This window comes from Lactuca virosa, chromosome 7 (assembly GCF_052849685.1).
Source record: "Lactuca virosa cultivar CGN04683 chromosome 7, Lactuca_virosa_CGN04683_v6, whole genome shotgun sequence".
NCBI lineage: Eukaryota > Viridiplantae > Streptophyta > Magnoliopsida > Asterales > Asteraceae > Lactuca > Lactuca virosa.
This window is the reverse complement of record NC_136432.1, coordinates 90,870,978-90,893,965: the sequence shown is the minus strand read 5'-3', so window position 1 is coordinate 90,893,965 and position 22,988 is coordinate 90,870,978. Positions and strand designations below refer to the sequence as shown.

Sequence of the window (22,988 nt, the reverse complement as noted above, 5' to 3'; positions counted from 1 at the left end):
GGAGTCGAGGTTGTTTGGGATTTGAGGAGCATGGACTCGGCGAGTTGGTAGAACAACTCGGCGAGTCGAGTCAACTGGAAGGTTGACTTTGACCAGGACTTTGGCCATAGTTGACTTAGTTGGCCTCTGGAGGACAGTTTAGGCTAACTTCTATTATTTGGTGTTGATAGCTCGGTGAGCTAGGAGAGCAGCACTTTAGGGAATAGTCGATTAGCAGCAGAGGAGATTCAGCAGAGTTCAGCAGTACAGGTGAGTCTCCTTCTAGTAGGAACGGGTCTACGGCCACAATGCCGACCCGTTTAGTTTGCAGTAGTTCCGGACTTCGGTCTGATGCAGTAGTTCAGTGTGCTTGATGTCTTTGTGATTCAAGCATGTATTTATGTTATGTGTTCCGGACTTCGGTCCGATGCAGTATGCAGTATATGTGTTTATGCTAGTAGTTATGATTATGCTATGCTATGTTCAGCCAGTTAGTCCAGACTTCGGTCCGATGCAGGGGGCAAGGCCCCAGTTAGTCCGGATTTCGGTCCGATGCAGGGGGCAAGGCCCCAGTTAGTCCGGATTTCGGTCCGATGCAGGGGGCAAGGCCCCAGTTAGTCCGGATTTCGGTCCGATGCAGGGGGGCAAGGCCCCAGTTAGTCCGGACTTCGGTCCGATGCAGTGGGCAAGGCCCAGTATGTGCTTTATATGTTATTGTATGGTATATGGTAGTTTGGGGGAGCTCACTAAGCTTCGTGCTTACGGTTTTCAGTTTTGGTTTCAGGTACCCAGTTTTCAAAAGAGGAGCTCGGGAAGATTGCTGTGCACACACCATTTGTTCAGCCAGGGATGTTTATACTCTGATATATTTGACAGATGTTATGACATTTTGAGATACATTGTTTATGATTCTTATATGACGTTTGATGAATATGGTTTTATTACTAATTTAAAACGAAATTTTCAGACTGTAGTTTTGGGATGTTACAAGTTGGTTTTAGAGCCTTGGTTTGAGGGATTCGGGCACACTTTTGGGTGTGTCTGAACTCAAACTAAGGAAGTGGTATAAAGTTTTCAAGAGAAAAACCATGTTTACAAAAGGATTTTTAGAAAAGTAAACAATTTTAGAAAAGTATAAAGAAAAGAGTTTTAGAAATGGAGAAAACAATTTTGAAAAGAAAAGGGTGTGGTGCATGCAATCAGCCGAGCTCAAGTAAGTACTCCCAAATTACCCATACAAGTTTATGTTATGATTATCAGTTCAGTTTCAGTAGAACAACATGCTAGAATAGGACTAAGGATCTAGAAGGATGCCTTATGTGCCTGCTATATGTGTTTCAGCTTTATGAGAATTGCATGTTAGTATTGAGTAGATAGTAGTAGGATAGCCTGTTTAGGTTATGCCTGATAGTATGAGCTTAACATTGTACGCTAGTACAGTTTCTTCTTATGAGGATAAAATTGCTTGAGTGGTTTCCTGTGTCTGAATGCTGCTTGCTTTGTGCTTTGTGGGACTCTGAGTAATGGGAGTTAGCCATTAGGTGAATACGTCACGTCACATGTGATCAGGGTTGAATAATCTTAGAGTGCTGGATTTGGCCCTATTGCACAGCTCTTGTTTGAGTCTAACCGTTGTAGGGACGAGTCTTTTACTCGAAGGATTATCTGAGCCTCGTCACATGTGATGGTATTCAGGTGATGACTAATTGGCATTACAAGGAGGTCTTCAGCAGCTGAGGACTGGATCGGGTGGAGTCAGAGATTTACCTAGGGCAAGTCTAGGATGAGAGTAGCAGAGATCAGTAGCAGTAGAAGGGACTTGGTGGAGTCAAGGCAGTTCTTGAGGAAAGTACGGATAGATGTGGAAGGCAGTAGGGGCCCATACTACTGAAAGCAGAGGATCTGTACTCGATTCAAGAGGGGCCAAGACAAAACCAGGGAAATTGTAAATTATGTGTGAGATCCCTCTGCAGCGATGAGCATTCTGACAGTTAGTGTGTTATGTTTTCAGCATGGTGACGTTGCACGAGATACCAGTTGGCAGTTCAGGTGCCGGGGAGGGATCTGGCTCAGGCTCTAGAGCCGGACATCTTGATGATCAGATGAGAGATGTCATTTCCGCAGAGATTATACGCAACATCATTGATCAGACTCCTGTGATATTCGGTTCGGTTAGGGAGGCCATCGTGGAGCTTTTGGACATTCGTCTTGAGGCCTTTAGGGCCGGGGCAGTTTCAGGGCAGTCTGGGGCTTGTCTAGAGCCCGACTCTTATGGATCCCATGGATCCATCAGGGAGGCGGATCCCATTTTTAGCTCTTGCCATCAGGGGTCGGGAGCAAGTGGGGCACCCTGTCCCCAGGAGAGTTCTCTGTGTGATTGGGTTGCTGCGGAGGTTTCACGAGTCGTTCGCGAGGAGCTACCCGACATTGTCGAGAAGGTCACTGATAGGTTGACCAAGAAGCTCCAGGATCAGACAGCGGTTGTTCAGACGATTGATGGGGACGATGGGGTAACACAGGAGTGGGAGATTGACCGGGAGTCAGAAAGGAAGAGGAAACCGGATGAGGTTTAGGGGCCCACAGGTTCGGGTAAAAGAACCAAAGGGCCGAGTTCGAGATCGAGAGACTTCCAGGGCCGCAGCCGATGCGGTAAGTGTGGCAGGACTCACTGGGGTGCGTGTAGGAGTAGTAGAGGCGGTGATCCTGGCTGTTTCAAGTGCGGCCGGCCTGGTCATTTTAGCAGAGATTGTACTGCTACCATCGCCCAGGGACTTGACCCAATATGTTTCCATTGCAGTCGGAGGGGCCACAAGAAGGCCCATTGTCCGAGTTTGTGTTCAGCAGGGCAGGTGACAGCTCCTGCCCCTGTGACTTCGGGAACCGCCAACAGACGTCAGGGTCGGGAAAGGGCGCCCACGGCTCGGAGCAGAGCATTCCGGTTGATTTCAGCAAGGATCCGAGCAGCACGGGAGGTTGGAGGTACATATCTTTTACCTTTCTGTCAATTATTATTTATGATGTTGTTGTTATGTTCTGCACCGATTTAGTAGGTACATATGTTTGAATATTATATTACCTATTTGTGAGTGAGTCATATGCCATCTGCATATATTGGATTTGGAATGATAGCTGGAGGACGTCCCATGTAGAGCCGGTTACTTCGGATGCAGTAACCGTAGCAAGTATGAGTAAGACTCGGTAGTATCTCACTACCTTTGGGAAGGTGTAGTTCAGGTATAGATCGGTTATTTTCCAGCACGAGGAGCACCTGAGGGAGGTGCTAGACACTTTGAGAAGGGAGAGACTTTTTGCAAGGTACTCCAAATGTGAGTTCTGGTTGTGCGAGGTGCAATTTCTTGGGTACCCTGCCAATCAGAAGGGTATTCTAGTCATTCCGGCTAAGGTAGAGGCTGTGATGCAGTGGGAGTTTCCGAGGTCTCCAATTGAGATTCGGAGCATCCTGGGTCTAGCAGGTTATCACCGGAGATGTATTCAGATTCTTGAAGTTGTGTGATCTTTTGGATTGGTTAGTAGTGACACACTAGCAATGGCAAGCATGATTTTCAGCAGATTGGGCATAGAATGGTAAGAAGGATTGAGGATCCTTCCAGCATCGTGTGCTGTAAGACGATAGTAGAATCAAGTGGGGGAGTATCATCCAAGGATTCAGAAGTAGGAGCAGTTTTGAAACTGGGATAAGTTTCACTTCCTTATCAGAAAGGAAGACGGCCTAGGCAGCTGTGTGGTTTGAGGATAGTGTGAGATGGAAGTTTGGAAAAACTTGCCAGAAGGAAGATCGCATTCCCGTAATGGTTGCCAGTAAGCCTTAGGGAATCAGGTTGGGGGTTCCAGTCAGGACCTGGGTCCAGTCTTGAATGATACGTCGTATGTTTACTAGCAGCCAGATAGTGATAGAGTGTTGTAAGTCTGTGGGTGTAGCCGTAGCATTCACTAGCAGCCAGATAGTGTTAGAGTGCTGTAAGTCTGCGGGTGTAGCCGTAGCATTCACTAGCAGCCAGATAGTGTTAGAGTGTTGTAAGTCTGCGGGTGTAGCCGTACCATTCACTAGCAGCCAGATAGTGTTAGAGTGTTGTAAGTCTGTGGGCGTAGCCGTGGAATACACTTGGCTGGTAGACAGCCTGAGCGCATTGTTAGGACGCGGAAGGAACATTAGCCCCCCAGTTCAGGCATAGCAGTGAGGATGTGGAAATCCACGAGGTGGATTTCGGGATTATCTGGATGGATTAGACCTAGTTGAGCCAGCGATGAGAATGTAGGAATGCCACTACAGCTTTGAGATCGAGGAAGCAATGGATTGCTTCAGGTTACTTGTTATATAAGGCTACAATTGGTCATGTAGCAATCACGCTTAGCCGCGGGTTAGTAACATCAGGATTCGACGCTCGGACCCGATCGGTTGGATCAGGAGGTTGTTAGAACCTCAGTGACATGATAACTCGTGGCAACTAGTTCCAGGGAAGGTTTTTGGTTCGGAGGTCGTGTGAGGCGACTAAAATAGGGAGTCCTTTGGCTCCGTAGTCAGGTTGGAACCCGATATTTCAGATGGCTGACGTATGAATTGAGTCCAGGAAGGTCTCGAGGGATATTGGAAAGCAGCCATGTAGCAGCATACCGTTTCAGGCAGTTCGGTGTTTCAGGCAGTTCAGTGCTTCAGGCGGTTCAGTGTTTCAGGCAGTTCAGTGTTTCAGGCAGTTCAGTGTTCAGGCAGTTCAGTGTTCAGGCAGTTCAATGTTCAGGCAGTTCAGTGTTCAGGCAGTTCAGTGTTCAGGCAGTTCAGTGTTCAGGCAGTTCAGTGATCAGGCAGTTCAGTGTTCCAGGCAGATCAGTGTTTCAGACAGTGTTGGGTCTCCAGCAGTAATGGTATTTGGATTTTCATGGATAGCTTGGGGAGTGGCAAGTCACTCATAGTACGATTATCTGAGTTATGGCCAAGTATAAGTGGATCGCAGGGATAAGTGGATCTATGAATTCTGTTGTTCTAGTGGGAACCTGGAGTAGTCAGCATGTAAGGAATGGTAAGGAATGATTTCGAGGATGAAATCTAATTTAAATGACTGGAGTAATGGATAGCGTGAAAGGAATGTTCTTCGCAGTGGCAGGGGAGATGGTTAGTTATGGAGAGTTGCCTCGGGGAAGCCAAAAAACACTCAAGGAAAAGTGGGTGAGTCCCTAGGATGTTCATCATAAGTACCCGGGAAGTACCAGATGGATGGTCAGTTGGGTAAGTTGTGTTCTCAAGATTGATGAGAATTAGAGTGCACTCAAGGTGATTAGCTACAAGAATTAATTTTATCCTGAGTGACTGGGCGGAAGGTCCAGGGAAGTGGTCGGCCGGAGTTATACTCATCAAGCAAGGGTGATGCGAACGGATTGCAGGACAGTTGGCCGTAGCGGACTTCGAGGACGAAGTCTAGTTTAAGTGGGGGAGAGTTGTAACACCCAGAATTAGGAAGATCAGGAAAAGAAAGAAAAGCTCTAAGTCAAAGGAGTCAACTCGTCGAGCCCAAGGAGGAACTCGACGAGTCGAAGCGTGACCCGTGTCGCGGAGTAAGTGACCAACTCGGCGAGTCGGGGAGACTGACTCAGCGAGTCTGGTCTGGGTTGGGAAACCCTAATTTCGGGACTTGGCACCCTATTTAAGCATCTCATTCCCATTTCTAGGGTTTCATTTACAACCCCCACTGTCCAGAGCGAAACCCTAGTGTCCTCCATGAAAGTGTGAGCTATTATTGTGTGTTCTTAGGTGATTTAAAGTCTAGAAGAAGAAGAAGGAGTTGAAAGAGCTAAGGAGTGATTGTAGATCCAGAAGGAGTCCCTCTTCCTCATCACTTTCTGGTAATCAAGCTCTTACCTTGATCTATGGTTATTTAGATCTCTTCATGTCCCTTTTATGAGACTTTTGGGACCATTCCTAAGGCCAACCCGAGTATTGAGCCTTTGAGGACGAATAGGGACTAGATCGGAGCATCTTTGAGCCATAGGATCTCTGAGGAAGAAGCTTTTCTCAGCTATGGTTTCCTTTCATGGATTAGACCTCCATTATAGCTTGGATTTGGTGTTTTAGCCTCATAACCCCTTGCATGCACGTAAGGTCAGCAACTTTACGTGCAATGCTAGCATTAGGAGTCCAGATCTATGAGTTGGAAGTGTTGGAATAGACTGAAAGAGACAGAATAGAGTTGTCACAAGGAGGACTCGGCGAGTCAGTTCATGGACTCGGCGAGTCGGGTCGCAAAACCCAAACCCATCCGTTTATGAGTCGGATCAGTGAGTGGGGTTAGAAAAGGACTCAGCCAGTCTGTGTCCGTGATGGACATGAAGATCATGGTACTCGACGAGTTCAAGGAGGAACTCGGCGAGTCCAAGGCAATCTTCTTAGCTGATAAAGATGGACTCGGCGAGTTGTAGAACAACTCGGCGAGTCGGTTGAAGATAGTCCCGAAGCGTTAGATAAAGGAGAACTCGTCGACTTCTCGCTAGACTCGACGAGTGGAGTCGAGGTTGTTTGGGATTTGAGGAGCATGGACTCGGCGAGTTGGTAGAACAACTCGGCGAGTCGAGTCAACTGGAAGGTTGACTTTGACCAGGACTTTGACCATAGTTGACTTAGTTTGCCTTTGGAGGACAGTTTAGGCTAAGTTCTATTATTTGGTGTTGGTAGCTCGGTGAGCTAGGAGAGCAACACTTCAGGGAATAGTCGATTAGGAGGAGAGGAGATTCAGCAGAGTTCAGCAGTACAGGTGAGTCTCCTTCCAGTAGGAACGGGTCTACGGCCACAATGCCGACCCGTTTAGTTTGCAGTAGTTCCGGACTTCGGTCCGATGCAGTAGTTCAGTGTGCTTGATGTCATTGTGATTCAAGCATGTATTTATGTTATGTGTTCCGGACTTCGGTCCGATGCAGTATGCAGTATATGTGTTTATGCTAGTAGTTATGATTATGATATGCTATGTTCAGCCAGTTAGTCCGGACTTCGGTACGATGCAGGGGGCAAGGCCCCAGTTAGTCCGGATTTCGGTCCGATGCAGGGGCAAGGCCCCAGTTAGTCCGGATTTCGGTCCGATGCAGGGGGCAAGGCCCTAGTTAGTCCGGATTTCGGTCTGATGCAGTAGTTCAGTGTGCTTGATGTCTTTGTGATTCAAGCATGTATTTATGTTATGTGTTCCGGACTTCAGTCCGATGCAGTATGCAGTATATGTGTTTATGCTAGTAGTTATGATTATGATATGCTATGTTTAGCCAGTTAGTCTGGACTTTGGTCCGATGCAGGGGGCAAGGCCCCAGTTAGTCCGGATTTCGGTCCGATGCAGGGGGCAAGGCCCCAGTTAATCCGGATTTCGGTCCGATGCAGGGGGCAAGGCCCCAGTTAGTCCGGATTTCGGTCCGATGCAGGGGGAAAGGCCCCAATTAGTCCGGATTTCGGTCCGATGCACGGGGCAAGGCCCCAGTTAGTCCGGACTTCGGTCTGATGCAGTGGGCAAGGCCCAGTATGTGATTTATATGTTATTGTATGGTATGTAGTAGTTTGGGGGAGCTCACTAAGCTTCGTGCTTACGATTTTCAGTTTCGGTTTCAGGTACCCAGTTTTCAAAAGAGGAGCTCGGGAAGATTGCAGTGCACACACCATTTGTTCAGCCTGGGATGTTTATACTCTGATATATTTGACAGATGTTATGACATTTTGAGATACATTGTTTATGATTCTTATATGACGTTTGATGAATATGGTTTTATTACTAATTTAAAATGAAATTTTCAGACTGTAGTTTTGGGATGTTACAGAGAGAGAGGATCATTTGAGAACTCATAGTTTCCCGAGAACCCGAGAACTAAAAGTGGAGCGTTGGATCAAAAAAAGGGATGGTCAAGATGCACTGTGACATTTTTGTAAATAAGTGGAAAAATATAGGGACGGGGGCATCAGAATTAAATGGAATCAGGGGCATTTTGGGGTTATAGAAATTGACTCATACACATACGTCTCCTATCACCATTCCTTATCAGATCTCTCTCTCTCTCTCTCTCTCTCTCCACCGTATATCTTCACCTCGTCTCCATCCCCCCTCAATCGGTCCACCTCTATGTCCGTCGACAATGAACGTCGGCTACCAATCAACAATCTTTCATATCCAGATCATCGGTGAAGAATTTACGAACCAATAGATAAACAATGTCCGTGTTCACCTTCAATTGCGATATTTGAAGCCCTAAATCGCCCGATTCATGATCATCGATTCATCGAGATCGATCAACAATGATCTCTCATGTTTTTGTAAGCTTCAATTTGTCATCATTGATCAGCTCCTGGGATCAAAAAGTCAAGCATATGACCATGAAAATTCATTTAGGAATGTATCAGAGCACTTGATAACGACCATGGCCATATTCCTTTTAGAGGAAGTAAACTCACTGAAGTTCTTTGAGATTCCTTCGTTGGAAACTCACGAACTGTTATGATCTCATGTACTTCACCAAATTCTGGATCTTGCGAACACACTCTAAACACATTACGATATGCAGACAAGTGAGAAAATCGATTATTGTTCGTATTTTTCTAAGAGCATATAAAAAAAACCCTAATTGGTTCGATTTGTGGTGAGATTAGGGTTAAGAGTCTATCGAAAGGTAACAATTCGAGGAAGGATTTATCGTCTTCAACATTTAATCTTCGGAATTCAATCGTGTTGCATGTATCGTGTATTCTTCAACATTTAACCTTTTGCATCAAAATCTTTAAAACAGCATCACCATGTATTCTTCCTTTACCTTTTGCTACAAGTTCAGGTATTTTAGTCACACTCACGGGTTTCTTTGCCGCATCATCATCAACCCTTTTTCCATCATCAACACATTCCATCTTTTTACTAGTAGCCTCAGTGTTTCCCTTTTCACCATCAATAATATTTCCCTTTCTAGGACCTGTAGATTGTACTGATGCAGGGGATGCAGTTGAATTAAGATTTGTTGATTCTTCTGAAGTCACAATAAGATCTTCAAGCATCCTTTCGATTGCATCTACCCCGTATACTTCAATTACATTTAGTGTACAATAAAATTCTGACCCATAATGACTGATTAAAATCAAATTCAAGTATCTAGCCCACTTGGGTTCAGGCAACTTAAAATATTGGTCATGTTTAACGTTTTCAGCAACAAAATCTCCAAGATGATACCATATTTCAGTTGGGAAAACCAAGCTTCCTGATATTGAAAACTGTTTGAAATTAGATGAATGGTGTTCAAAATTTGAAATCTTTACAGCATCAACAAGAGTTTCTTCTGAAAGCTCAATGATTACATATTTCTCCACAACAGAACAAGGGTTTCTTAGATTTTTGTCATGATCTAAACCCAAGATGTTGCTTGCTCCATTTGCTTCTTTATTGTGTGCTCAAACTTTTGCACCCTTGGATGCAGATGCATAGTTGTAATCGGTTCCATCTGGCTCGAGCCTGTGGGTTATGTTGACTGACCCACTTGGTGCACCATTTAAACAATATCTTGATGTGTGCTGTTTCTAAACTCATCAAGATCAAGATATGTGAGACGGGCCCTTCCATTTTGGATGTCTTCTTGTTTCTTTTCCATGTAACTATCTTGAAGTTCTCTCTCACAAACTTATGCAAGGTCCTTTGGAGTTCTTGGGAATCATCTTGGTCAACAAATTCATGGTTTCCGCTGGCCTTATGGACCTGTAAGATTCTTTTTCATAGATTTATTTATTCATTTTTTTAGAATCTCAACTACATGGACTTTGAAGATGTAAAATCACAATATTATCTCTTTCAGGTGGCAATCATTACACCTTTTAATTTCACTTTAGAGATTCCTCTACTCCAATTGATGGGCCATCCATATCGATTTATTAGGTTCTGAGGGTTTTTTTTTTTTTTTTTTTTTTTTGTAAATAGCAAATAAGTATAAATGATCAAAAGCAAACAAAGCAATATTCTAAGTTTGAGGATAAAGAAACAAAAGTGCAGGAACATGAAAATTGAGGAAAAGAAATTACGAAGGACAAATACCTTGTTTATTCCATTCTTTCCCCTGTGTTAAAGGACAAATACTCCAATCTACACTGTTTATTGGCAAATGCTCACATTCTAATAAAAATCTTTCTACTGCACTTATGTTTGTTTTCATTTTAAGACTTGAAGGTTTAGTTAAATGCTTCAGTAACTTAATTTGAACTTTGAGACTGAAAATATGATATATAGATTATATTGTAGTATGCTGACATTGGTTTTTCTAGTATTTCAGCAAAAGTTACTATGCATGTCCTGATGATGTAACTTTCAAATACATGGCAAATTTGTAAAGTGGCTCTCACTTTAACATGTCTCAAGGCAGCGAATTTGAAGAAGGAATAACTAATAGGGGCCAATGGTATTGTTCTATTTAAAATGTATAATGTTCCAAACTTTTTGACATTTGAAAACCTGAAATTTAGAAAGTTTCATTTGAATTCAGAAGCTTTTCAATTGGATTTTGTGATGTAAATTTTCAAAACCAATATGAATGATTGGTGTAGGTATCCCATATATGGAGGCATGCAAGACTGGAACTACATATTTGCTCATTGTTTTGAACTGACATTGGAGACCAGTGACAATAGTGGCTTCCTACTAATGAGGTGAGCTTCATCTATTAAACTTATTGACCAATGCAATTTGTTTGAAGACAAAAAAAGCATTTATTCATGCGAATTTGGGTTCCCCTAGCAAACAACCGACAAATTAATTTTGTAAAACTTTGATAGCAAGGGACACGATCACTCATGGTGGATTTTCAGTTCCTTGTCATGCAGCTGAGAAAGTGCTTCCTCCATTAGTAGCCTAATTCTTCAACAGATTGTGTTTCATTGAGGTTTAATTTTGACCAATTTTTACTAATTTGACTATCTTTGTGGAAATTTTTAGAACTTTTCACAACAAACTCCGGCTCAAGAATTAATCGTGAGGGATTTACATGACAATGAATGGAAATTTAGACATATATTTCGTGGTATACTTCCAAATTTTTTCGTTTCATAAATATTTTATGATACTTTTTACTTAATGAACTTATAAAGAAAGTTGAGAAAAAGAAATGAGGCTTTCCCCGTTAAGTCCTAACTCTTTTACAAACTTACAAAAGTTACATAGATTCGTGACTTGCGTTTTGCATAAAAACCTATCTATTTTGTCGTTTAGTTTCAGTAATTCTCGAATAATCTTTCAATAATACCTCTAAGCCATTTGTTTTTACAAAGTTTTGTACTATTTTAGTACTATTTTAATAATCAATTACAAATCATATGTGATTTGTGTGAATTGGCATACTATCCTCCCTAATAAATAAAGAACTTTTTGCCACATGTCCTCTTCTCCTTCATTTGGACACATGGCATTTTCTTGAATTTTGAATTTTCTATTTCCCACTTGTCATTTTATTGTATTTTTCATTTTATTAAGTTAAAATTCCACATTTAATATGTAAGGTAATATATATGTAATGTATTCAATACATTAAAGCCTCATTAATTTTAATAATTCAATTTTTTTCTCATTTTTCTTATAAATTCAAACTTTTCAAATTGTTAAAATTTCATATTTAATTTTTTTTAAATAAACTCATGTAATACATGGGTCTCACACCTAGTTTTAGTAATAAATTGAAAGCAGGACTATAAGTGTGCAGTGTTTCACATGTAAATCACATGTAATTCACATATAAATCACATGTAATTCACATGTAAATCACCAGTGAACCACATATGAATTACATGTGATTCACATATAAATCACATGTAATTCACATATGAATAACATATAATTCACATGTAAATCACATATTAATTACATGTGATTCACATGTAATTCACAAGTGAATCACATATGAATTACATGTGATTCACATGTAAATAACATGTAATTCACATATGAATTACCTGTGATTCACATGTAATTCACATATTATTCATTTGTGATTCACATGTAAATTACAAGTGAATCACATATGAATTACATGTGATTCACATGTAAATAACATGTAATTCACATATGAATTAGATGTGATGCACATGTAATTCACATATGATTTATTTGTGATTCACATGTAAATTACAAGTGAATCACATTTGAATTACATGTGATTCACAAGTGAATCACATATGAATTATATGTGATTCACATGTAATTCACATATTAATAACATGTAATTCACATGTAAATCACAAGTGAATCACATATCAATTACATGTGATTCACATGTAAATCACAAGTGAATAACATATGGATTACATGTGATTCACATGTAAATCACAAGTGAATCACATATGAATTGCGCCTATATGCACACCTGCATTTTGTGCGAGTGTTCTTCGTTAATTATTTTTAAAATTTTTCTTGTGAATTTCACATTTGAATCTTAAAAGATACAATCACATGTGAATATCATATTATATAATCACATGTGAATCTTACATGATATAATTACATGTGAATCTTACATTATATATACATGTGCATTTTTGTTAGTGTTCTTGCGTTAATCATTTTTTTTTAATTTTCTTGTAGATATTGAAGAATTTGTGGAAAATATTGAAGAGGTGAAAAATGATAAATTGAAGAAAATATGAAAAATCTTGATATGAAGAAATGATAACATTGTGAATCTTTGTAGTTTTTTTTTATTTTTTATTTTTATATTTTATTTTTACCGAATAAAATACTTGTAGTTTTATGTTTATAGATTGATTAATAAAAATGAGATTTTTTATGATTTACTTATAAATATTATAGTATAAGAAATATGCATATATGTACTTGAAAAAATATGCATATATGCACCTAAAACATTGATTTTTTTTGTTAAAAAAATTAGAGTTTTTTGTTTTAAGTATTCTAGTGTTTTTTTTTAATTTACTGATTTTTAAATTTTTCTTTTTTTAAAAAATGCAGTTTTTTTTTAAAAAAATAAAGTTTTTTTTTAAAAAAATTGCAGTTTTTTTTTAAAACAATTGCATTTTTTTTTTGAAAAAAAATTGCAGTTTTTTTTGAAAAAATTGCAATTTTTTTTTTCAATTTTTTTAAAAAATATTCATTTTTTCTGAAATTTTTTTTTAAAAATCCATTTAAAAAAAGTCGAAAATTAAAAAAATATTGAAATTTGATTTATTATGTTAATTTTTAAACCTTTTTATTAATATTTCCAATAACAAAAAAATTAAACATTAAATGAGATCGGTAAGATGACGATCATGCATTTAATGAGTTAGTTTTGATTTAACGCTCCACTTTTAGTTCTCAGGTTCTCGGTAACTATGAGTTCTCAACGGATCTCACCCCTATATATGTGTGTGTGTGTGTGTATATATATATATATATATATATATATATATATATATATATATATATATATATATATATATAGGTTCAAATGTTTCTCACATCTATTGTGTGGTAGAATGCACCAATAGGATTGTAGTATTAATTATATTTATATTAAATGCTATCCATACTTATAACTCATTTTTATGGAAACCAATTAAATTCGTCATTAATGTCAACAATAATATTCTTTCAGAATGAATTAATATCTAGAAGAATGAGAGTGTAATCCATGAGAGTGTATTCTAGTAGAATACACTTTCGTTCTTCATATTCCATGCAACTTTATTGTATTTTAAGTGAGTGAGTCCTGAAACAAAATACAAACTCATATATAAAACCTAGATGCGAATTCATTCTGAAAGAATGTTATTGCTGACATTAATGACGGATTTAATTAGTTTCCATAAAAAGAGAATTATAATTATGGATATCATTTAATATACATAATTAATTATGGAAATCATTTAATATCTATATTTATTTAATTAAATAATTATTTAATTTACTAAATTTCTATTGGTGCATTCTACCACACAATAAATGTAAAAAACAAAATAACTTAACCATATATATATATATATATATATATATATATATATATATATATATTTATATATATATATATATATATATATATATATATATATATATATATATATATATATATATATATATATATATATATATATATATACACTTAGATCCAATCAGAATAAGCGAAGCTTCTATATGCTTTCCACCCCATAAATGACCCTTTGTAGTCTGTCAGAAGAGATTTTCTCCATCCACGTAAGTCTATGTTAGTGTAATGTAAGATTGTATCAGTATATGCAGCTTAATCTTGAAGAAAAGCATCAGCTCAAAGAGGAACTTACCTTTAAGGGGAATGGTATCACCAACTAGTATCCTTAACCAATCAGGGGTGGTTGTCTTGAAGTAATTGCGACGACAAAGATAGTAGGCTCCTGTAGTCAACTCAAATTCAGATATATCTCCTCCAATAATTTCTTCCTCTTTCTTGTAATTTTTGTAGTATTCTAACTCTTCTTCACCATCATCTATGAACGCAAGGCTGGCACCACACTTGCTTACCATCAATCCATTATCCACAATGATGGACACATTGACTTCATCGCCGGCGTCTAATATGTTCCCAATGGGCCAATAGCTTGACCACACATCATCTTCTCCATATCCCGGAATGCAATAGATCGCAGGGTTATACATCCAAGTAAGGCCCTTTGTTGTATTGCTGACTTTGGTGAACAAAGCCCATCTTGTATCTTCATCCTTGCAAGATGTGCCTGATTCTCTGTATGAGGCGGTTATGTTCAATCCTCGGATCCTGCTTTTCTCAGGACAAGAAGGCACATGAAAGGATAAGAACGCGGACGATGACATATACTCAGATGTTGGCATGCTTTGATCCTTTATGCCTGACATATATGTGCTCATTAAACCATATTCATACAGCACATGCTCAAACAAATTGCAGAAATATCAAATTATTCATATATTAATCAGTTTCCTGGTGGTAAAAAGATGTGTTTTTTTGTGCTTATTCATGCATGAGAGAGAGAGAGAGAGAGGTACCTGTGTCTGCCAAAAGCATCCAATGACATCATCTGTGAGGTACACCTTAGTATACTGATATGTTTTGATCTATTTCATATGTCCCAAATCTGCTTCATCAAGCTTTGCTAACTGTACCAATTTTTACAAGCCTTGAATTTCACACAAGTTTTTACAGAATTTATGTTCAAATTTCTGCAATCTAAACCGAGTTGATTCAAATGTTATTTTCTCCAGTGCACAACACGAAGATGTATACAGCTCCTGTAGCATACTTGGGAGACTTAGGAGGGACTTTATATTTCGAGAATGACTCACATCAAGTACACGAAGCATTTTATGATTAGTGTAGTTGATCAGGAGTATTAAAAGATTACTGCCAAAATTCATGTTATTGTAAAAGGGTGGCGGCCATTTGCAGTCATTGAGAAACAAAATCTTTAATGAATCTGGCAAGGTGACCAACATTTGATTTTTGTACTTCTTATTCGATGCAACCTTGCCAGGATGATGATTTTTGTACCATCCAAAGTCCAATAGAGAAGGCTTCTTAAGACCTCTGATGGTTTCGCAAACATGAGTTAGACTGAGACTCCAACAGTACGAGAGAATCAAAGTCTCGAGATTAGGAAGTCGGAAGGATGGCGGATACTGGCAAGATTTTCACAACATTTAAGATTTAGGATCTTCAGCGAATAAATAACCTATTCCAAGAATACCAAGATTGATTCATCGTATGTTAACACATAAACTGTCAGAAAGTTGGGAAGCTACGGTTGTGTTTGGTTGTAAAAAGTTCTCTACTTTTCAAAAAAATGAAATTTTTAAAAACGTGTTTAGTTTGATAATTTTTCTAAAAAAATTTTGTTTTCCAAAATTACAAAGAACTTGGAAAGCTGATAATTACTGTTTTCCACACTTTTCCATTTCCAAAAGTTTTCTAAAATATAAGATACACACAAACACCCAACCCGACCCACACACACCCACCCCATCCCTACAGGCCCTTGTTAAAAGTAATTAAGACATTTGTTGGTTTATGCATGTTTATTTACTGCATTTTAGTTGTTTAGAGTCTCTGAATAAATCAAAGTCACGTGGGCTTGATAGTCCTAGTCTTTAGCTAGTGGTAGAAGTAGTTGCTATTTTTATGCTAAAATTTTATTTTAAATAGCTGTGCAATGTACGAGGTTCCATACCTCTCTTTTCTTCCCTGTTGATGAATAAGAAGAATTCAGTTTTCTACCCCTGTGTATATTGTTTTCCTGTCCCATTCCTCTTTTAAACTTTACCCACTGTGATACTCCAATTTTGTCCCCTGTTGCTTTACTTTCTGTGTAAAGACACTAATACCCCTCTAAAAGGCTAACATTTGGTATCAGAGCATAACCTGGTGTATGCCAAAGTACCAACCACGTAAAGAGATGACAGGGAACAATGGAAATGGTGAGAAAGATGGTATGGTCACTCTTCATTATCCGATGCTGTCAAGAAGTAACTACTCTGCATGGGCCATAAAAATGAGGGTCTTCATGCAAGCCCAGGGAGTGTGGGATGCAGTGGAACCCAGAACATCCAACACCGTTGTAGAAGTCAAGAAGGATAAGATGGCCTTAGCAGCCATCTATCAAGGTGTACCTGAAGACCTATTGCTTTCATTGGCTGAGAAGAAAACAGCCAAAGAAGCATGGGAAGCTTTGAAGACCATGTTCTTAGGAGCAGATAGAGTGAAGGCAGCAAGAATTCAGACTTTAAAAGCAGAATTTGAAGCCTTGAATATGAAGGAGTCAGAAAGTGTAGATGATTTCACTGTGAAGGTGAACAATATAGTAAGCACCATGCGTGCTTTGGGTGACACCATGGAAGAAGAATATGTAGTGAAGAAGCTACTAAGAGCGGTTCCATCCAAGTTCCTCTAGATTGCTACTACACTGGAACAATTTTGCTTCTACACCGGAACAATTTGGAGATTTGACAGTGATGACAGTTGAAGAAGTAGTGGGAAGGTTGAAGGCCCATGAAGAACGCATGAAAGGGCATGGTGAAAATAAAGAGAAGAAACTTCTTTTGACCCACCAGGAATGGTCTGAAAAAAGTAAGAAGAAGGCAGAAGATGACCCTAAGTCCACTCACAAAGGAAACCGTGGTGGGTTTGGAGGCTCACGAGGACGGGGTAGAGGTCGTAGCAGGGGCGGCAATTATGGTGGTCATGGCAGAAGTGGTTCACACCACCAGAAAGAAGAGAAACGGGGTCAATCCAGCAGCCAAGACAAAAGTGGAGTGCAGTGCTACAATTGCCAGGAGTTTGTTCACTATGCTGCTGAATGCAAAAATCCAAGGCATGAAAGAAATCAAGTGAATAACTTGATTCAAGAACAGTTTGACAATGAACCAACACTATTATTGGCATCCTTTGATGAAACTGTAGCAAATGGTGAAGTATTCTTGAATGAAGAAAACTTAAATCCACCATTGAAGACAAAAGGTGATACAATGAAACAATCAAAGATGTGGTATCTGGATACAGGGCCAGCAACCACATGACTGGGGACAAGTGCAAGTTCAGAGAGCTAGATAAAAATATTCAAGGCTATGTAAAGTTTGGAAATGAGTCTAAAGTCAGAATTGAAGGAAATGGCAAGATTGTCTTTCAATGCAAAAATGGTGAGCACCGCAAACTTGAAGAAGTTTATTATATCCCAGACTTATGCAGCAACATAATAAGTCTGGGACAACTAGCAGAAGGTGGAGATGAGATCATAATAAAAGACCCATTTTTATGGGTACATGATGTTGCAGGAAGGTTGTTGATGAAGGTCCAAAGGTCTCCAAATCGCTTGTACAAGATTGAGATGGAAGAAGTAAGAAAATGCTTGATTGCCGAAACTAGTGAACCAACATGGCTTTGGCATGCAAGGATGGGCCATGTCAATTTCTCCTCACTAAAACTCATGTCAGACAAGAACTTGGTTGAAGGAATGCCAAAGATAGTCATCCCAACACAGCCTTGTGAAGGTTGTTTGGTAGGAAAGCAATCAAGAAACCCATACCCTTCACACACAAACTACAGAGCAAAGAAAAGATTGGAGCTTGTACATGGTGACTTGTGTGGACCGGTCTCACCTCCTACACCCGTTGGAAACAGGTACTTTATGCTACTTGTTGATGATTATAGTAGGGTGATGTGGGTGTATCTCATGAAGACAAAAGAAGAAGCTTTTCAAGTCTTCAAGAATTTCAGGTCAAAAGTAGAAACTGAAACAGGCGAGAAGGTCAAAGTCTTGAGAACGGATCGAGGAGGTGAATTTCTCTCAAATCAATTCATCTCATATTGCAGTGAAACGGGTTTGACACGCCATTACACCTCTCCATACTCCCCACAACAGAACGGAGTTGTGGAGAGACGGAATAGGACGGTTGTGGAGATGGTAAGAAGCAACTTGAAGTTGATGAATGTCCCTGACGTATTATGGGGTGAAGCCGTGAATCATGTTGTGTATTTATTGAACCGGGTCAACACCAAGGCTTTGAAAGATACTACACCATATCAGATGTGGACTGGAAGGACACCACATGTTGAACATCTTAGGGTATTTGGGTGTGTCGCACATATGCTAATTGAAAAGAGTCATCTGAAGAAATTAGATGATAGAAGTAGAAAGGTTGTACATCTTGGAGTTGAGAAAGGGACGAAGGCATATCGGTTGTTGGATCCCGACAATGGTGCGATGTATGTGAGCAGAAACGTTGTTTTTGAAGAAAATAAGACTTGGGAGTGGGAAGAGACGACAAGAATCAAACGGATTCCAGGGATCAGCTTCACTATCGAGGGATTCGATTTTGACCAAGCCGATAATGTTGAGGTCGGACCTATCCCACATACTCCAGTTGGTCAAACAATACCCCAAGTTGATATGGACTGGACTGAAAGTGAGTCTCAGCCCATTAACTCACAATTGGACCCTCACTTAAGCCCACAAAACAGTCTGTCAATTCCGTTATCTACATACAGCTCACCTTATACGCCAATTCAACAAGTCTCGCAATCAGCCTCGCAAGTCGACACTCCAAGCACCGCCTCGAGCTCCACAGGCGGTGGTGCTCCAAAAAGATATCGACTACTCACGGATTTATTTGAGAACACGGATGGTTGATGCTCATTCACGATGATGAAGAACCAGTCTCATACGTTGAAGCGAGCAAAAGGAGAGAGTGGGTACAAGCGATGAATGCAGAAGTGACCTCAATTGAAAAGAACAAAACTTGGAGTCTGGTTGAACTTCCAAAGGGACGAAAGCCAATTGGTCTGAAGTGGGTATTCAAGGTGAAACGAGATGCAAGCGGAAAGATTTTGAAGTATAAAGCTAGAATCGTGGCAAAAGGGTATGTCCAGAAACAAGGGATTGACTATGACGAAGTCTTTGCACCAGTGGCAAGGATTGAAACGGTACGTGTTATCCTAGCCCTTGCAGGGTGTAACGGATGGTGTGTACACCATCTTGATGTGAAATCAGCCTTCCTGAATGGAAAATTGGAGCAAGAAGTATATGTAACACAGCCTGAAGGTTTTGAGAAAGTTGGGGAAAGTAGCAAGGTGTACAAGTTGTCAAAATCTGTAACACCGTAAATTTTCAAACAAATTTATCATTTTTAATTTCATATAAATGACATCAACACTTTTTACAAAATCTCAATATATCAATTGTCAAAACACGTGTTCAGAATTATTTGAATAAAATCCAGGATCCTCAAAGCATAACTCTTTCCCTGGTGTGTACAATCAAGCCGGCGCCTTCCCGCGATCCTGAGAGAACCTGAAACACATATCACATAACACGGTAAGCACGAAGCTTAGTGAGTTCCCCAAAATACCACATACAACACATACGCCACTCGAGGCTACAGTACGACCCTCCGGTCGATGTGTCTCAGCGGAACCCTCCAGTCCCGTAGCTCGTTGGACCCTCTGGTCCGGTCATAGCTCGTTGGACCCTTCGGTCCGGTCTGTATCGTTGGACCCTTCGGTCCGGTCTATATCGTTGGACCCTTCGGTCCGGTCTATATCGTTGGACCCTCCGGTCCGGTCTATACAACACATAGCATACATATATCACAATGCACATAACCTCATACATACACATAGCACACAAGACCCTACGGTCTACACATAGATACCACTCTAGGTAATGTATAGTGAGAAGACTCACCTCGGATGGCGAACAGATCCTATAAATGTTGCTGCTATACTCCGGCTTCTATCACTAAGCCAAACCCACAAATAACCCCATTAGGATATAAGACAAACCTTCACCTTATTAGGTCTAAATATGGTCCACCAACCCGGTCCATAAATAATCCAAGCCCAATGGGCCCACCAAGGCCCAATACCAAATGGGTTCACAAAAAGTCCTCTAATGGCCCAACTATGGCCCAATTTTCCAAATTGGGCCCAAACCCTCACATGGGCCTTACCCTAAACCCATCTAAATATTCTAGTCTACATGACTGCTCTTGGATGGCTCATCAATGACCCAAACACCAAAGCCCAATAAAAAGGCCCAACTCAAGGCCTAAGCAAAATTAGGGTTTTCACATAAAATGACAATTAGGGTTAAGTGTTCTCACTTAACCCGTTAAGGACTTAGCCCATTAAGTCCATTATTCCACTAATCCATCATACAACTCAATCGGCATGAGTCATAACTTCAGTCCACTAGTCCAAACGCGGGTCCCAATAGGCTCAAACCAACAGACCCAAAATTAGGGTTTTCTAAACCCTAATTAGGGTTTATAGTCCAATAACCATCCAACAAGCCCAGATCAAGCATTTGGGCAGATTAGGGTTCACTATGCCAAGCACCACCCACTACCACCTCAGGTAGTGGTGGTCAGCGGCGGCCACCACCTCACGGTGGTGGTGGTGGGTTTTCCGGCCACAAAACACGCATATAATCTCCAAAATGCCGGAAATAATGAAAACACTAAAACATACACCCATCACCATGCCCGCAGCCACCACCCATGGCGGCTGGTGGTGGCGGAGGGTGGCAGAAAACAATAGTGGATGGCAGCCACCACCTCACGGTGGTGGTGGCGGCGGATTCTTTTGATTTCCAGCCGTGCAAACCCACGAGTACACACACAGATACGATCCGAACACACAAACACATCCAACACAGCCTCAAAGGCAGCAGGCGACAATTAAAGGCGTAAAAGCGGCGGCCTAAGGCCACCGGCGACCCCAACCACTGTGTCCGACGTGCTTTCACAACTAGAACAAAAGAGAGAGGAGGTGAGTGGCGTTTAGACTTACCGACAGCTTCCCCTTCGCACATGACCAACACAACGATGAATCAAAGTTTCACACTTGGTCTCGGTGGTTCTCCGGTTACGCACAACACCTCCGGCAGCAGGCGTCTCGATGGCGTCATTCGTCGGCACTGAAGCGGCGGCGACGACTCTTGGCATAGCAACGGCGGCAGATGGCACTCCCATGGCGGCGGCTGAAGTATCGTGCCCTAGGGTTAGGGTATTCAATGTAACAGGGCGATGAACAAGCATCGGGTATAACCCACGTCCTCCCTTCAAACTTTTTAACTTGTACAAGATCAGCCCCTCCTCACTAGATCTTCTTCAACTTTAATCCAGAATTTCCCTTTTAACCCCTCATTCCCTAAATTCATTACCATTTAGGTCCAAAACTTACCAAATACACCCTGACTTCTGAAACCCTTTTCAACTTAAATCCCGAACTTACACATTTAACCCCCAAAATCCAAAATTATACCAATTGGCTCCCCAATACCAACACACCGCTAAATATTATTTGTTTTAGGGCTATTATTCATTAATATATATTTATCTACTTATTTATTTAATTAAATGGGATGTTACAAAATCCCTTTACGGGCTGAAACAAGCACCCAGGGCGTGGAACGCCTGTTTGGACAAGTACCTAAAAAGTTTGGGATTCTCAAGATGTCATCAAGAATACTCTGTGTATACCAGAAAGAAGGAAGGAAATACTTTGATCGTTGGGGTCTATGTTGATGACCTATTCGTCACAGGAAGCTGTCAAAAGAATGTGAAAGACTTCAAATTGGAGATGAATGCCAATTTTGAGATGAGTGACCTTGGGTTACTAACTTACTATCTGGGAATTGAAGTAAGTCAAACCGAAGCTGGTATCCAGTTAAAACAAAAAGGATATGCCAAGACTATCCTAGCCAAGACCCGTATGCTGGAATGCAACCCCACCAAAAGTCCCATGGAACACAAGCTGAACTTGAAGAAGAATGAAGATGGGGAACTTGTAAACCCCACTGAATATAGGAGCATAGTGGGAAGCCTCAGGTATCTAACACACACTCGCCCGGATATAAGCTTTGCAGTTGGTGTAGTCAGTAGATTTATGGAGAGACCAACCATGAAACACCTCCAGGCAGTGAAGGGGATACTAAGATATGTGAAGGGCACTTTAAATTATGGGATAACCTACACTAAAGGAGAAAGCAAAATCACTATCACAGGATATTCTGATTGTGATATGGGAAATGATGAAATTGATAGAAGAAGCACTGGAGGGATGGTTTTTTATGTGAATGGCAATCTGGTCACTTGGGCGTCGCAGAAACAACGAGTTGTGGATCTATCTTCCTGTGAGGCAGAATTCATGGCAGCCACTATGGCAGTTTGTCAAGGTATTTGGCTGCGCCGCCTTCTTACTACCTTAACAGGTCAAGACATACCACCTGCAGTCTTGTATGTTGATAACCAATCAGCCCTTGACCTCATGAAGAACCCGGTATTTCATGGTCGAAGTAAGCACATCGACATAAGGTCTGGATTAAGGGGGAAAGTGTTAAAAGTAATTCAGATATTTGCTGGTTTATGCATGTTTATTTACTGCATTTTAGTTGTTTAGAGTCTCTGAATAAATCAAAGTCACGTGGGCTTCATAGTCCTAGTCTTTAGCTAGTGGTAGAAGTAGTTGCTATTTTTATGCTAAATTTTTATTTTAAATAGCTGTGCAATGTACGAGGT

At 40.4% G+C, this 22,988-nt stretch overlaps 1 pseudogene; it reads right to left on the bottom strand.

The window, feature by feature from the left end:
- Positions 1-8,704: 8,704 nt before the first annotated feature.
- On the bottom strand, positions 8,705-14,816 carry LOC145126914 (SUN domain-containing protein 5-like; annotated as a pseudogene).
- Between the last annotated feature and the right edge of the window lie 8,172 nt (positions 14,817-22,988).